Consider the following 15,580-nt stretch of genomic DNA (forward strand, 5'->3'; position numbering starts at 1 on the left):
AGAGAAGGTACAAAGGGTTTCATCTTCAGGTCTTTGAGGTAGGTACATTGCCTCTTCTTGCTTTATTTTTGTGTTCTCTTGTTTTCTTTTTTTGTTTTTCTTTGCAAAGAGGTACATGGAAAGAGAGGGAGGGAGGAAGGGAGGGAGAAGAATGAAGGGTGAGGAAGAGAGAAAGAGGGAGAGAAAGGAAACAAAGAGAAAGAGGAATAGAGAAATGAGAGATGAAGGGACGGAGAGAGGATGAGTGAGAGAAACAACAAGAGAGAGAGGGGGGAGAAACAAAGAGAGAGGAAACAAAGAAAGGGAAATAGAGAGAGGGAAATAGAGAGAGGGAGAGGGAAGGAAGAGAGGAGGAGGAGGTAGAAAAGAAGGGTGAGGTAAAGAGAGGAAGGTGAGTGAAAAGAAGAGAGAGAGAGGGAGAAAGAGATAGAGAGCTAGAGAGGAAAAATAGAGAGCGAGAGAGAGAGAGAGAGAGAGAGAGAAATAGGAAAACAATGAGAATGAGAGAGAAGGTTAATAAAGAAAAGTAAAGGGAGAGGGGGGAGAGAGAGATAAAGAGAAGTGAGTTGACATTTCTTTCAATATCTTTGTTTCTTAAGCCTTTTATTTTTTATCTTTGATTGTCTTTGCAATGAGATGAGTTGAGTGAGAGTGGGGAGGGAAGGAGGGAGAGAAATAGAGAGAACAAGGGAGGGGAAGGAAGAGAGAGATGGAGATAAATAAAAAACGGGAGAGAGAGGGTCTTCATAAAAAAGTGTCAAAACCGGAGCATGGCATTTTATAGGTTTGTAAACAAGCAAGAGAGAGAGAGAGAGAGAGAGAGAGAGAGAGGCCGCCGCCACTGCCGCCATCCACGAAGAGGAAGGAGACAAGTGTAAAGGAGAAGGAAGAAACTCCCAAAAGAGAAAAAAAATGAGAGAATTACGAAGGGATTCTTCTTCAAGCTTTGAGGTAAGTGCATTATCTCTTCTCTCTTTGTTTTTCTCTTTTCTTTACTTCTCTCTTTCTTTTTGTTGATGAAGAGTGTATAGAGAGAAGAAGTCTGAGAGATCAACGTGTGCAAGAGAGATTGAGAGAGAGAGAGAGAGAGAGAGAGAGAGAGAGAGAGGTCACTGCCACCACCAATCCACCACAAAAAGAGAGGGGACAACTGCAAAGAAGAAGGAGGGAACTTGTGAAGGAGAAGAAGAAGAAGGAGAGAAGTGCGAAATGACTCTTCTTCAAGCTCTTGGGTAAGTGCATTATCTCTTCTCTCTTTGTTTTTCTCTTTTCTTTACTTCTCTCTTTCTTTTTGTTGATGAAGAGTGTATAGAGAGAAGAAGTGAGAGAGATCAACGTGTGCAAGGGAGATTGAGAGAGAGAGAGAGAGAGAGAGAGAGGTCACTGCCACCGCCAATCCACCACAAAAAAAGAGGGGACAACTGCAAAGAAGAAGGAGGGAACCTGTGAAGGAGAAGAAGAAGAAGAAGAAGGAGAGAAGCATGAAAGGATTCTTCTTCAAGCTTTGAGGTAAGTGCATTATCTCTTCTCTCTTTGTTTTTCTCTTTTCTTTACTTCTCTCTTTCTTTTTGTTGATGAAGAGTGTATAGAGAGAAGAAGTGAGAGAGATCAACGTGCGCAAGGGAGATTGAGAGAGAGAGAGAGAGAGAGAGAGAGAGAGAGAGAGAGAGGTCACTCCCACTACCAATCCACCACAAAAAGAGAGGGGACAACTGCAAAGAAGAAGGAGGGAACCCATGAAGGAGAAGAAGAAGAAGGAGAGAAGCGCGAAAGGATTCTTCTTCAAGCTTTGAGGTAAGTGCATTATCTATTCTCTCTTTGTTTTTCTCTTTTCTTTACTTCTCTCTTTCTTTTTATTGATGAAGAGTGTATAGAGAGAAGAAGTGAGAGAGATCAACGTGCGCAAGGGAGATTGAGAGAGAGAGAGAGAGAGAGAGAGAGGTCTCTGCCACCGCCAATCCACCACAAAAAGAGAGGGGACAACTGCAAAGAAGGAGGGAACCCATGAAGGAGAAGAAGAAGAATGAGAGAAGTGCGAAATGATTCTTCTTCAAGCTTTGAGGTAAGTGCATTATCTATTCTCTCTTTGTTTTTCTCTTTTCTTTACTTCTCTCTTTCCTTTTGTTGATGAAGAGTGTATAGAGAGAAGAAGTGAGAGAGATCAACGTGCGCAAGGGAGATTGAGAGAGAGAGAGAGAGAGAGGTCTTTGCCACCGCCAATCCACCACAAAAAGAGAGGGAACAATTGCAAAGAAGGAGGGAACCCGTGGAGGAGAAGAAGAAGAAGGAGAGAAGTGCGAAAGGATTTTTCTTCAAGATTTGAGATAAGTGGATTATCTCTTCTCTCTTTGTTTTTATCTTTTCTTTACTTCTCTCTTTCTTTTTGTTGATGAAGAGTGTATAGAGAGAAGAAGTGAGAGAGATCAATGTGTGCAAGGGAGATTGAGAGAGAGAGAGAGATAGAGGTCATTGCCAACGCCAATCCACCACAAAAAGAGAGGGGACAACTGCAAAGAAGAAGGAGGGAACCTGTGAAGGAGAAGAAGAAGAAGGAGAGAAGCGCGAAAGGATTCTTCTTCAAGCTTTGAGGTAAGTGCATTATCTCTTCTCTCTTTGTTTTTATCTTTTCTTTACTTCTGTCTTTCTTTTTTTTAATGAAAAGTGTATAGAGAGAAGAAGTGAGAGAGATCAACGTGCGCAAGTGAGATTGAGAGAGAGAGAGAGAGAGAGGTCACTATCACCACCAATCCACCACAAAAAGAGAGGGGACAATTGCAAAGAAAAAGGAGGGAACCCGTGAAGGAGAAGAAGAAGAAGGAGAGAAGTGCGAAAGGATTCTTCTTCAAGCTTTGAGGTAATTGTATTATCTCTTCTCTCTTTGTTTTTCTCTTTTCTTTACTTATCTCTTTATTTTTGTTGATGAAGAGTGTATAGAGAGAAGAAGTGAGCAAGATCAACGTGCGCAAGGGAGATTGAGAGAGAGAGGGAGAGAAAGAGAGAGAGGTCACTGCCACCACCAATCCACCACAAAAATAGAGGGGACAACTACAAATAAGAATGAGGGAACCCGTGAGGGGGAAGAAGAAGAAGTAGATAAGTGTACTACATGTACCTTATATTACCAGGAATCTATTGATGATTGGACAAATGGCAGAACAAAATTTGCAAGAATCTACTGTCGGTTGGATACATGATTTCAACTGATACACATGGCTATACATTCGAAAGTACATGGATGAGGTACTTGATGTCTTTAAGCAAATGGGTTTATAAAGAGAAATGCAAGTCAGATGGTTCGTTGGAAAGGTATAAAGCCCGGCTCGTTGCAAAGGAATATGCACAGCAATATGGCCTAGATTATGAGGAGACTTTCAGCTTGGTTGCCAAGATGGAAATGGTGAGAATAGTCATTGTATTAGCGGCTTCTAAGGGCTGAAAATTATGAAAAATGGATGTCAAAAATGCATTCTTGAATGGTGACTTTCTTGAAGAGGTATATATGGAGTAGTACACAACTTGAGGTGTATATGGATGCTAGCTAGCAACCCCGTCTATCATGCTAGATCCAAACACATAGAGATTCATTACAATTTCATCAGAGAAATGGTACTTGCAGGACAGATTGATCTACTTCATTTGAAGACAGAAGACCAAGTACCCGATATCTTTACCAAATCACTTGGTAAAGAGAAATTCGTTCGTTTCAGGGATCTACTTGGAGTACATCAACTAGTCTGAGCTTAGGAAATGGAGTTTGAGAAGGGGGAGGATGAGCTTGATTCTTTTGATCTTAAAACACCTCCATCCATTGAGATTGAGGGTGAAGACAAGAAAGAAGAGATAGAAGATGAATTAGACATAGGTAAAAACAAAAAGGAAGAAGTAGATCTTAGAGACACTACCACTCCCTAAATAAGTATTTATGGCTCCAATACCATGGTATAACTCTTACAGATGTCCAAATGCTCCTCCAAAAAGACTTGAATAAGTTTGGAATAAGCTGGAATGAGCAGAAGATCAATTGGACTTATTCATACCTCACGGTCCTGACTATAATGGAAGCTTGAAGTGAAGCTCTTCTTCTTGGGCCTAACAGGTGATTAAAAAGCTCATTGAGTAATAATTTTTTAAATTGATTATATCTAGCTTTTGCAATCACAAGCTCTTTTTCTTCTCGGGCCTAAGCAAGTGATGAAAAAGCTCATTGTAAAATATATTTTCGAATTAATTATATCTAGCTTTTGCAATCAAAGGATTCGGTTTTTTTTTGAAAACCTGATACACAATTTTTAGACATTAGGTGTAGGTGACATTGGCAAATAAATTATGCAATAATATTTAGTGCACATAGCTAGAAGGTGGCAGGGTTGCATGCCCTACCACCTAATTTTTTTCCCCTCTGTAACCGTCACTATTTGCATCGCTATTTGTGTCGCTATTAGCATCGCTATTTGCATTGCTAACCCAATTAATGACGCTAATAGCAACGAATCGATCACGTCGCAACGAATAGCGATGACGGGGGTAATTTTTTCCATGAATAATTCTGTTGCTTTAAACGTCACTATTGGGTCTATATGTTGTAGTGAGGTTAAGACAGTCCCTAATGTCTTCTAGAGTTGAGAGCAGAGTTGGTAAAGTGCTCTCTAATATGTTTATTGGCTCGAGCGCTCCTTCCACTATACAGCCAACAAATTCTTCTTATAGGTCCGTAATACGTACATTACTTGAGATGATAGACTGGCACCTCCTTATCGGTGTTTTATTTTTTGTTTTATTATTTAGTTTTATTTCTCTTTTATTTTTTCCTCTCTCCCTCTATTTTTAAATTTTGTCTCTCTCTTCTCTACATTTCTTATTCTCTCCCCTCCTCTCTCTCCCTTTGTATCTTTACTTTTCTTCCCCTATCTCTTTGTTTCTCTCCCTCCCTCTCTTTATCTCTTTCTTCTCCTCTCTTTCTTCATATCTTTATTTCTCTCTCCCTCCTCCTCTCTCTTTGTTTCACTTCCCCTCTCTCTCTCTTTACTTTTTTTTATGTTTATTTGTCTTTGTTTTTGTTTCTTTCTCTCCCTCACTCTATATCTTTATTTTTCTGTCTCCCCTCTATATTTCTATTTCCCTCCCCTCCATCTCTTTGTTTCTTTTTCTTTTTCTCCCTCCTTCCATTTGTCTATTTTTCTCTCCCCCCTCTCTCTACTTCTTTGTTTCTCTATCCCCCACCCCTTTCTCTTGGCTTCTCTCATTTTCTTTCTCTCTCTCCTTGTTTCTCTCCCTCTCCCTTCTTCCCTCTCTATTTTTCTCTCTATCGTCCCTATTAGAAGCTTCTGTCCTACTTTCTCTCCTTCTCTCCCTCTCCCTCCCTCTTCCTCTCTCTCTCCTCTCTTTCTTTTCCTCCCTCTCTTTATATTTATATTTCTCCCCCTCTCTTTCCCTTGTTGTTTCTTTCCCTTGTTAGTTTTTTGTTTTTGTTTCTTTTCCTCCCTATTTCTATTTCTTATTTTTTCTCTCCCCTTTATATTTATATTTCTCTTTGTCCCCCCCCTCTCTCTCTCTCTATCTCTCTCTGTTTCTAATTTCTTTCTCTCCCTCCCTCCATCTCTCTATTTTTCTCTGTCCCTCCTCTCTACCTCTTTGTTTCTCTATCGCCCCTATCCCTTTCTCTTGGCTTCTCTCCCCTTTTCTTTCTTTCTCTCTCTTCTCCTCTCTTTCTTTGTTTCTCTCTCTATTTCCTTGTTTCTCTCTCTCTCTTCCTCCCTCCCTCTCTATTTTTCTCTCTCTCCCTCCCTCTCTTTGTCTCTCTCCCTCCCTTCATCTCTTTATTTCTCTCTTCCCCTCTCTCCCCTCGTTATTTCTCTCTCACTCCCTCGCTTTATCTCACTCTCTCTGCTCTCTCTCTTTGTTTCTCTCTCCCCTCTTCTCTCTCTCTCTCTCTCTCTCTCTCCTCTCTTTCTTTGCCTCCCTCTCTTTATATTTCTCTCTCCCCCACTCTTTTCCTCTTTGTTTCTCTTACTTTTTCTTTCTTTCTCTCTCCCTCCCTTCCTCTTTCTATTTCTCTATCTCTCTCCCTTTCTCTCAATGCATCTCTTCACCTTAGGTGAGTTACTCAATATGAATATATGTGTGCATCACGTGGGTTCAAAATAATATAATTTTAAAATATAATTTTTATTTTTATTTACATACAAAAGGATATAATTTAAAGGGGTTGTTTATAGATTGAATAGAAAAGGGTTATATTTTATTTAGGAAAAATTCACAGATAATGATATTTATAAATAGGCCTTGAACGCACATGATGTAAAGGATATACATATAGTAACTTCCCCGAGCTCTTCACAAATAAGATGATAAAAAGAAAAGAAGAAAATACAAAAACAAAGAGGAGAAACAATGTACCTACCTCAAGGGCTTAAAGAAGAAACCCTTGGCTTTTGTTGCTTCCCTCCCTTTTCTCCTTCACGCTCCTTTCCTCGTGCCTTGCAAACGCTAGTGGTGGTCACTTACTCTCACATGCACGTGAGCACACACACACACACACACACACTCTCTCTCTCTCTCTCTCTCTCTCTTACACACACACAACGCTTCGAGCTCTCTTTCTCTCTCTTTCGCTCATTTTTGTTTTGTTGCACTGAAAATGCCGCGCTTGGATTTTTGCCACTATGTTTTTCTCAAAATGCCATCGCTATTGGCATAGCTATTTGTGTCACAACAAGCATTGCTAAGAGCATCACAATATGCATTGCTATTAACATACAATCAAATAGCGATGCAGATAGGTACGTGTTTTATAATGCTTTTTGTGACGCTCTTAGCGACACCACAAATTTACCTCGAAAACAACCATTGGTATATCTTCATGACCTTGTAGTGGATATCAAATGTATAAAATGAATTTTTACCTAATATGGGTATATAAAGTTAACCTAGGTAGTAAACTAGCAAAATTCATATAACCAAAACATGCATCCCAAAGTTTTGTATTTGCAATTACCTACAAATATGTAACTACATATGTCATGTCTTCCACACATTTTGCATAATTATTAATCTTATATATCCCATAGTACAGTGAACCATATATAATGATTACATCATTTTAAGAGAGAGGATGAACTATACATCTATCATTAAACTTAAAAATCAAGCCAATCTTGGCAAGTGCAAAAACTATCAATAAGTTCTTCTTGATCTTTGGTACATACAAAGCATCTATAAGTGTGAAACTATTGCCATTAATAGTAGTCAACATAGATTTCCCATCTCCTTTAACAAGATAAGAGGAGGTCTTAGCATAAATCATAATATTTTCGTGAGTAGGCTCAAGAGGAGTGAGCAGAGCACCTAGAAAACTAATATGTTTTGTGGTAGTAGTATCAAATCACCATACTTTTGAATCCACAATAAGCATGCAAGTATCATGTAATAAAAGATCATTAATGCAATGTGTACTAAATACCCACTATGTATCCTGCATAACACTTGCAAATTTTAAACTTAGAAGGAGAGGTATATATAATAGCCATACTAGCCTTCTTATTCTTGTTTGGCCTCTTTTGTTGCTGGTTTAGGATAGTCATTTATGATGTGATATTTTTCCTTACAATACCTACAAAATTTCTTACTCTTTGTTTTCTTCTCATTCTTATCAATTTTCTTTGATTGAACAATATGTGTAAATTTTTACTTACTAAAAAGGAATATTTTCTTTTATCCTTTGACTAGCCACACAATCGTGGCCTATAACATGCATAGTGGAATTATTTTGCATAGATCATTCTTTTTTACTAGCCACAAAATCTTGGCCTATAACACACATAGTGGACTTGCTTTGCCTAGATCATTCTTTTTGCAACAAAACTAAAATTACATCATCAAATGACCAAGAATTTGTATTGGCTTTTATCATCAAAAGAAGAATAAATGCAAAAATTTGATATGAGTTAGGAAGACCCATAAGAAAAATTTGTACATGTAAATTGTCTTGCAAAATCTCATCAATAGCAGTTAACTATTACTTAAGATGTTTTATTTTTATTAAAAATTTATCTATGGAGTCAATTACTTATGTTGATAAGCAATGTGGGCATAATTTTTTCCTAGATAGAAACATGCAAGTATATCTTGAGCATCCCTAATTTTCTTACATGAGTGAATATGTGGATTCATGATATGTTTATTAATAGACAATGTAATCAATGTATGAATCTTTGCATCTCTATCATCCCAATGAGTCTACTCTAGAGTAGGTGATGATGGTGATCTAGAATTAATTGGACCAAAATTAGAACCTACAACATCCTCTACAACACCTATTTCTTTTGTTTTTGTTGCACTTGCAACTTTGGAAACACCACAAGAATGTCTTTCATGAAAAATAGGTGGACTACTATGGCCTCAAAAGAGGATGAACATGAATTTTCAAGAGGAATGGAATGGATTGGGATGATGACATGACATTAAAAGGATAATAATCTACATGGAAGGAGGGAAATGTAGGTACTTATTAGCTATTAACAATGACAATGGGTTGAAGAAGGAGGTAATTACTAAGGTTGAAGCTTGCAAGTAGGCCATGGTTATGGAAGATAATGGTGGTGAGAGAGGAATTAATATCCTCTCTTTCTTTTACTAGTGTTAGACTAGAAGTAGCCCCAGGACATTGAGGCGCCACTTAGAGATAGCTTATAGATTTCTTTGTGAGAGAGACCCAAGAGGTTTTAGCATAGCCAATCTCAATCATTTACACATACAAGGTAGGTATAGATTAATGGATCCTTCCATCTTGGTCCATCCAGACGTCCCAAACCTCCACATAGGCACAATGACACTTCCATAAGAAGATACATGAGATTATTGCCTAGAGGCTCTCTACATCACCTTCAGGTTGTATTTACTAGAGATTTTTATTTGTCAACTAGATATAATGGAGGGAAATATTTGAATAATACTTAGTATCACTTTGAACTAAGTATAAAAGAAAGGAATGACACTTTTACAAGCATCATTTTGAATAATATAACTTGGCCCTTTTACTTTATGAAGCTTTTTCCTTGTCCTTTCATGTTTGGTAGCCATCTCTCTCTTCTCATTCAGTCTTTCTCTCTCTCCATTTCTAATCGTTGTCTCTCTTCATCCAATCTTTCTCTCTCATTATATACTCTCTTTCTCTCTTTTCTCTCTCTCTTTTTTCTCTCTTGTCTCAAGTCCCTTCCTTACAAGTGAGATCAAAGCATAGGTCTTTGACCCATATTTATTTCCTTTTCTTCATATCTAGTCCCGTTTTCACTCAAGAAATTCTATTTCTGATAGGTACATGAGGTACAAGTGCAAAGATGGAGTACTACAAGGACTAGCAAACCTTTTGCAATTAATAGACACCACATTTGAGCCATTTTTTGAAATATTGGAGAATTCTGGCACGAGTTAGGTAAGAATAGTAGGTCGTCACTCAATTCTACATAATTATGGTAGGCATTTAGAACAAATAGGCCTTAGATTTAGGGAAGACATACGTCACTTTTACTTTTTAAAGAGTCTTCTTTTTCTTCTTCAACTCTTATAAACCTCTTTCAAGGTTTCATGGCGGGCCACATGCTTCAACCTCATCTTGCTCTTACATCTCTTGGAATCAAAGAACTATTGAAAGACCTTCCTTACATCATCTACAAAAAATCAAGCACCATAGTATAAACCTTTCAGTCAAGGTAAAAGATTAGCCTGTCATTGTTTTGACAACTAGTTCTTGAAGGTTTCAGCCACATAAAAGGTTCTTACTACTATATCATTCCTCTATTCATCAACTTCAATATGAGAGAATTCTACACTACATTGGAAGTGGCTTATTGCCACTATGGTGGAGATTATAGTAGCCATTATAGTAGAGGCTTTAGGTCAACACCATTTTCATTATTTTGTGGGGGAATTTTTACTAGCAAAGGAGATATGTATTGTGGCATTCATTGGGTCAGTACTCTTATTGAATGAAGGGCAAGCTCTTCATTTTGTTAATGCTCATAGAGAGATATACTTCTACTGAGACTAAATGGAAGGTTTGGAGTTTGCCAATGCTTATGGTTACTCCTAATGATTGAAGGGCATGCTCTATAGTTTGTCAATGCTTGTGGAGAGATTGCAACCATACTAAGAGGGGAGCCATTCCAGCTTTGCCAGACATAAGGCAGTGCTAGTGAGGTTCTAGCTTAGCTCAATGAAATTAAGCATCATATTGGAATGTTTCAAGATTATCCTTCTTGTCTATCCATAATTTCAATTTTAAAGGCTTATGTAAAGTTGGCATCTTTGCAAAAGTGAAGGGTCTCATCCTAAGGTTGAGTTAAAGGACCTCCCTCACAAGCATAGCTAGCACCTAAATCTTGCAAAGCCTGGAGACTTTCTCCTCTCGCCTTTGTTAGAAGTCAAGCTCCCCGTGTAGTGTGTGACTGTCTTTATGTACTACCGACATGACAGCTAGTGTACAACTGTCTCCTGCATGTGACTACATTAATAAGTCGGTTAGCTAGTCGGTGACCTGACTATGGTTAGTCTGTCTAGTCAGCATGTCACTTACTCTATGTTACTCTTGTATGTGTGTTTTTACTCTATGATGGAATATGAGAAGAAGAGTGTGGAACCTGAATGGTTCAGACATTGCTCAACCCTGTCTCTCTCCCCTCTTCTAACATGGTATCAGAGCAGGACTTGGTGGATCTCTGAGAGCTGGAGAAAGTGAAGATACTTCCAGGAAGTGAAGACTCATTTTTCCTTTGTGCAGACAGGCTGCCATTGTGGACTGCAGGTAGGCATTTGTTCATTGCACACTCCAGCGTCAAGATCAGAGCTTGTGGCTTCTTGAGAGCCTTGAGGAGGCTGTTTAGAGTGCATTTGGGTGTGGCATCAACATCACCATCATCATCTTCATCAGCAGGAACTGAAAACAGGGGTCTGCAACCAGTGTGATTGCGCCTGGTTGGGCTGAAGGCCTGCACTATTTATTGCAATCAATGGTCACCATAAATGGGTCATGAGAAGCATGTATGTCTACTGTAAAAGGTCTTTGTGAAGTACATGGAGTAACTACTTGTGGTTGAGCTCTGATATGAGCTGAAATAGAGTGGGCAGAACTGTGTAAATTGTCGGCACTGCTGTATACACAGCATACATGGAGTCTACAACACTTTGAAGAGCATTGGAAGCTCTTGAGTATGCCCAGAAGCACCTGTGAAGTATAGGTACATGCTAGAGACTACATGTACTTGTCTTGATCAATTGCAAGCTGAGTTTGGTGGCTGAAATACATAGATCTGAAGCTTCTTTTGTGGCTGAAAACTATCTTGGATTGTGGGCAGTAAGCATTTTGCTTTCTACTGAAGCACAGAGTGACAGATGCAGACATCTGAAAGACATATATGCTGTCATATGCATGTTAGAATTGTCTTGGGTTGAGAGGAGCATCAAATGCCACTGAATACTGGAAGTTTGCAGCTGAAATAAAAGAAATCTTGTCTTCTTGGGATGAATATAAATTGCAGACATTTTGTTTGACTTGCTTGTCAGATGTAAATAGGGTATTATCACTACATAGTCATGTACTGACGGTGACATACTGAAGCAAATATATGGTCTGACTTAAGGACTTTTTTGAGCTAGTTGAAGCAGGTTATGCTGGTTTATTGACTGCAATCTTTACATAAACTGTTGGCATTGGCACTTGTTAAGAATACACTGGCTGATGTCTCTATGCTTATGTCTGAAGTGGCATATGTACCAACAGTCAACTTAGCAGCTTTGAAACATGCATTACATGTCTTCAGGTAGAGTTTGACTTTGGAAAGGCTGCTGTAATTGCAGTTTACAGGTTTGGACTGCATGCTTTTGGACCCTGGCAGTGGATCTGCAGGAGTTAAATCTGAACCGAACATCAGGCATATGTATTGACAGTTGTCTTTATGAGTTGGATCAACCGATGGTGACTTTGTTTGGGCTGATATTTGACTGAAATTTACTGGTTTTTTTTTGCAATTAATTGCAGAAAACTGTCATAAACAGTTCCGGGCTGAAGTTGAATTGTTAAGAAGCTCTTGGTTTGCAGGTAGTCAGGCAAGGTCTACAACATGGCAAATGCTGATAGAACTGATAATGTAACCCAGATTGTGGGAGAAAAGCTGGATAGCAACAATTATGCAATATGGAAGTTCCGCATGGAGAACTTTCTGATAGGCAAAGGATACTGGGACTTAGTGACAGGTGTTGAGGCTGAACCTGAAGTTCCAGATAGGAATCCTACAGCTGATCAAAGACGAGTGCATGGAGCTTGGATGGAAAGAGCTCGCAGAGTCTTACATTGGCTGTCATTATGTATCTCGGATGCTATGGTGATGCAGATCATGAACTGTAAATCCCCAGCAGATGCATGGAATATATTGGTCAAATACTATGGCACAACTACAAGTGCAAGGAAGATACAACTGAAGTAGAAATTCAATAACATGGAGAGGAAGAATAGATCCATACAAGATTATGTCACAGAGGTTAAGACCATAGCCAATCAGCTGGCATCTGTTGGCTCACAGGTAGAAGATGAGGATATGGTTGCAGTGACCTTAAATGGCTTGGGTTCGGAGTACAAGTCTTTTGACACTTCACTATCTGTGCAGGCTGAGATGCCTGATTTTAATGAGCTGGTTGCATTATTGATTCATGAAGAGGTGAAGCTTGGCTTAGCTACAGGGTCAAGAAGCTCAAAGAATAAGGATGCAGTTTTTTATTCGAATCAGCGTGGTCATGGTAGCCGTGGTAGAGGCTATGGATCTGGCCGAGGAGGCCAGCAAAATGCATCCTATAGTAATAGCAATCAACAGTCATCAAATGCAAGAGGTAGTGGCAACTTTCGAGGCAGGGGGAGATCTAACTCCCGTGGCAGAGGCTCATGGCAGCAGCAACGTCAGTCAGATAATCCAAATAAAGATAAGGATTATCACTACTGCGGAAAGTATGGGCATATTGCAAAGGATTGCTGGAAGAAGCAGGGAAATCAGAAGGGCAAGCAGCATGGACATTATGCTACGTCCAGTCAGGCAGATGACTCTGGTGATAGACTGTTTGCCATGCAGTATGTCAAAGATAAGGCTGCTGAAAAATCATCTGATGATGCACTATGGTACATTGACTCGGGGGCATCGAATCACATGACCCCTCATGGTGATTGGTTCACGGATATGGTGGCTGAAAAGCATGGCTATGTATACACAGGTGATGACACGCAGCATAGCATTGAACATAAAGGCAAAGTGCCTCTAGTTGTACATGATGGCAGGAAGAAGAATCTTCATGATGTTCTGCATGTCCCTTCGATTACGAAGAACCTATTGTCTGTGGGCCAGATGACAGAGTAGAACTTGCAGGTTCGCTTCAATAAGCATGGCTGCTTTATTGAAGAGTTTGGCAATGGATGCAAGTTGATCGCGAAAGGCCACAGAAATGGAAGAATGTTCACTCTTGATGCTACACTGCCAGAGCTGAACTCCGCCATGTTTGCCCAGGGTTCTGGCACTATCAGGGACTTAGAGATTTGGCACAAGAGAGTGGGGCATGTCAATTTGCAGAGGCTGCAGACCATGCAGAAGAAGCAGCTGGTAACAGGGTTACCTAGATTCCAATATTCAGATATTGGTCATGTATGTGAGGCTTGCCAGTTTGGTAAGCAGTCACGATTGCCAATTGTCAGGCATGTAAGACACAGTACACGACCACTGCAGTTAGTGCACTCTGATGTTTGGGGACCAGCTCACAATGCATCTATGGGGGGTTCCAGATACTATGTATCTTTCATTGATGACTACAGTCGATATACCTGACTTTACATATTGAAAACAAAAGATGAGGTCTTTGCTGTTTTTCAAAAATTTAAAGCACAGTTTGAGAAGGAATTTGAGTGTTACATCTCTTGCTTGAGATCTGATAGTGGTGGGGAGTATGTCTCCAATGAATTTGCTGATTTTTTGGTTGAAAATGGCATTCGTAGGCAACTAACCTGCAGCTACACTCCGCAACAAAACGGAGTAGCTAAAAGGAAGAACAGGGTTCTGATGGAAGCTGCTAGGGCCATGATGAATGAGAAGCATATGCCGCTTTACTATTGGGCAGAGGCTGTTGTGACAGCTGCATATATTCTGAACAGGACTCCCACTGCAGGCATTCATGACATGACACCGTTTGAGAGGCTCTATGGCTATAAGCCGGATGTATGACACATGAAGTCGTCTTTGGCTGTCTTGCTTATGTGCATATTCCAGATGAGAAAAGGAAGAAGTTGGATCCCAAAGCACATAAGTGTGTTTTCATTGGATATTCGCAGGAGAAAAAGGCATACAAATGCTATGATCCCTCTACCAGGGAGACTTTGGTAAGCAGTGATGTTATCTTTGATGAGATGGGTTCTTGGTATGTATCACCAGTTGCAGTGCCATCTGATATGCCTTCCACTCATGTCTCTACAGTTGATTTGCAGCAGGGCACTGCTATGACAGGACCTATCAGTCAGACAGTATCTCCATGGACAGGGAGATTGAGGAGCTCACCGTCCACTGACACGGGTATGTCAGTGAGGGGGAGACATGATGTCTTGGACAGCAAAGGAAAAGAGAAAGTTATTGAGGATGCATCTGGTATGATGACACCTGGCAGAATGACTTCGGGCTATGAGTCTAGTGATACTTTAGACAACGAACTTGGTATTCCGACTGTCTATACGCCTGGCACAAGGCAGAATAGGTACATTCGGCCTCATGAGAGAGGTGAATTGAGTAGTGCACCACAGCTTAGACGATCGCAGAGGGTCAGATACCCTGTTGACAGGTTGACGTACTCTGGTTATTCTGCAGAGCATTATGCATACATGACAAAAGTGATGGAGATCAAAGAATCAGGTACTTATGCCGAAGCAGCAAAGGATGAAAATTGGTGCATGGCTATGGACGAAGAGATGAAAGCCTTGGCTGAAAATCAAACTTGGGATTTGGTACCACTGCCTGAAGGGAAAAAGCCTGTTGGCTGCAAATGGGTTTATAAAATCAAATGTAAGTCTGATGGTAGTGTGGAAAGGTACAAAGCAAGGCTGGTTGCTAAAGGATATGCTCAGTAGTATGGCTTGGATTATGATGAAACATTCAGCCAGGTTGCAAAAATGGCAACCATACGAACTACTATTGCCTTGGCTGCTGCAAAAGGCTGGAAATTGCAGCAGATGGATGTTAAGAATGCATTCCTCAATGGTGATTTAGCAGAGGATGTATACATGGTTCAGCCGAAAGGGTATGAGCACCCTGATTTTTAGCATTATGTGTGCAGGCTGAAAAAGGCACTGTATGGGCTGAAGCAGGCTCTGAGAGCCTGGCATGCTAGGATCAGCAGTTACTTGCAGAGTCTTGGATTTGTTGTTGGCAGGGCTGATCACAGCCTGTTTACAAAGAAGACTGACAGTGGCTTTGTAGTACTAGTCATATATGTTGATGACCTCATAATCACTGGAGATGATGACATGGGAATTCAGCATGCTATGAAGATGCTGAAATCTGAATTT

This window comes from Lygodium microphyllum, chromosome 12 (genome assembly GCF_053477565.2).
Source record: "Lygodium microphyllum isolate KBCC chromosome 12, Lygodium_microphyllum_v1.1.10, whole genome shotgun sequence".
Lineage (NCBI taxonomy): Eukaryota > Viridiplantae > Streptophyta > Polypodiopsida > Schizaeales > Lygodiaceae > Lygodium > Lygodium microphyllum.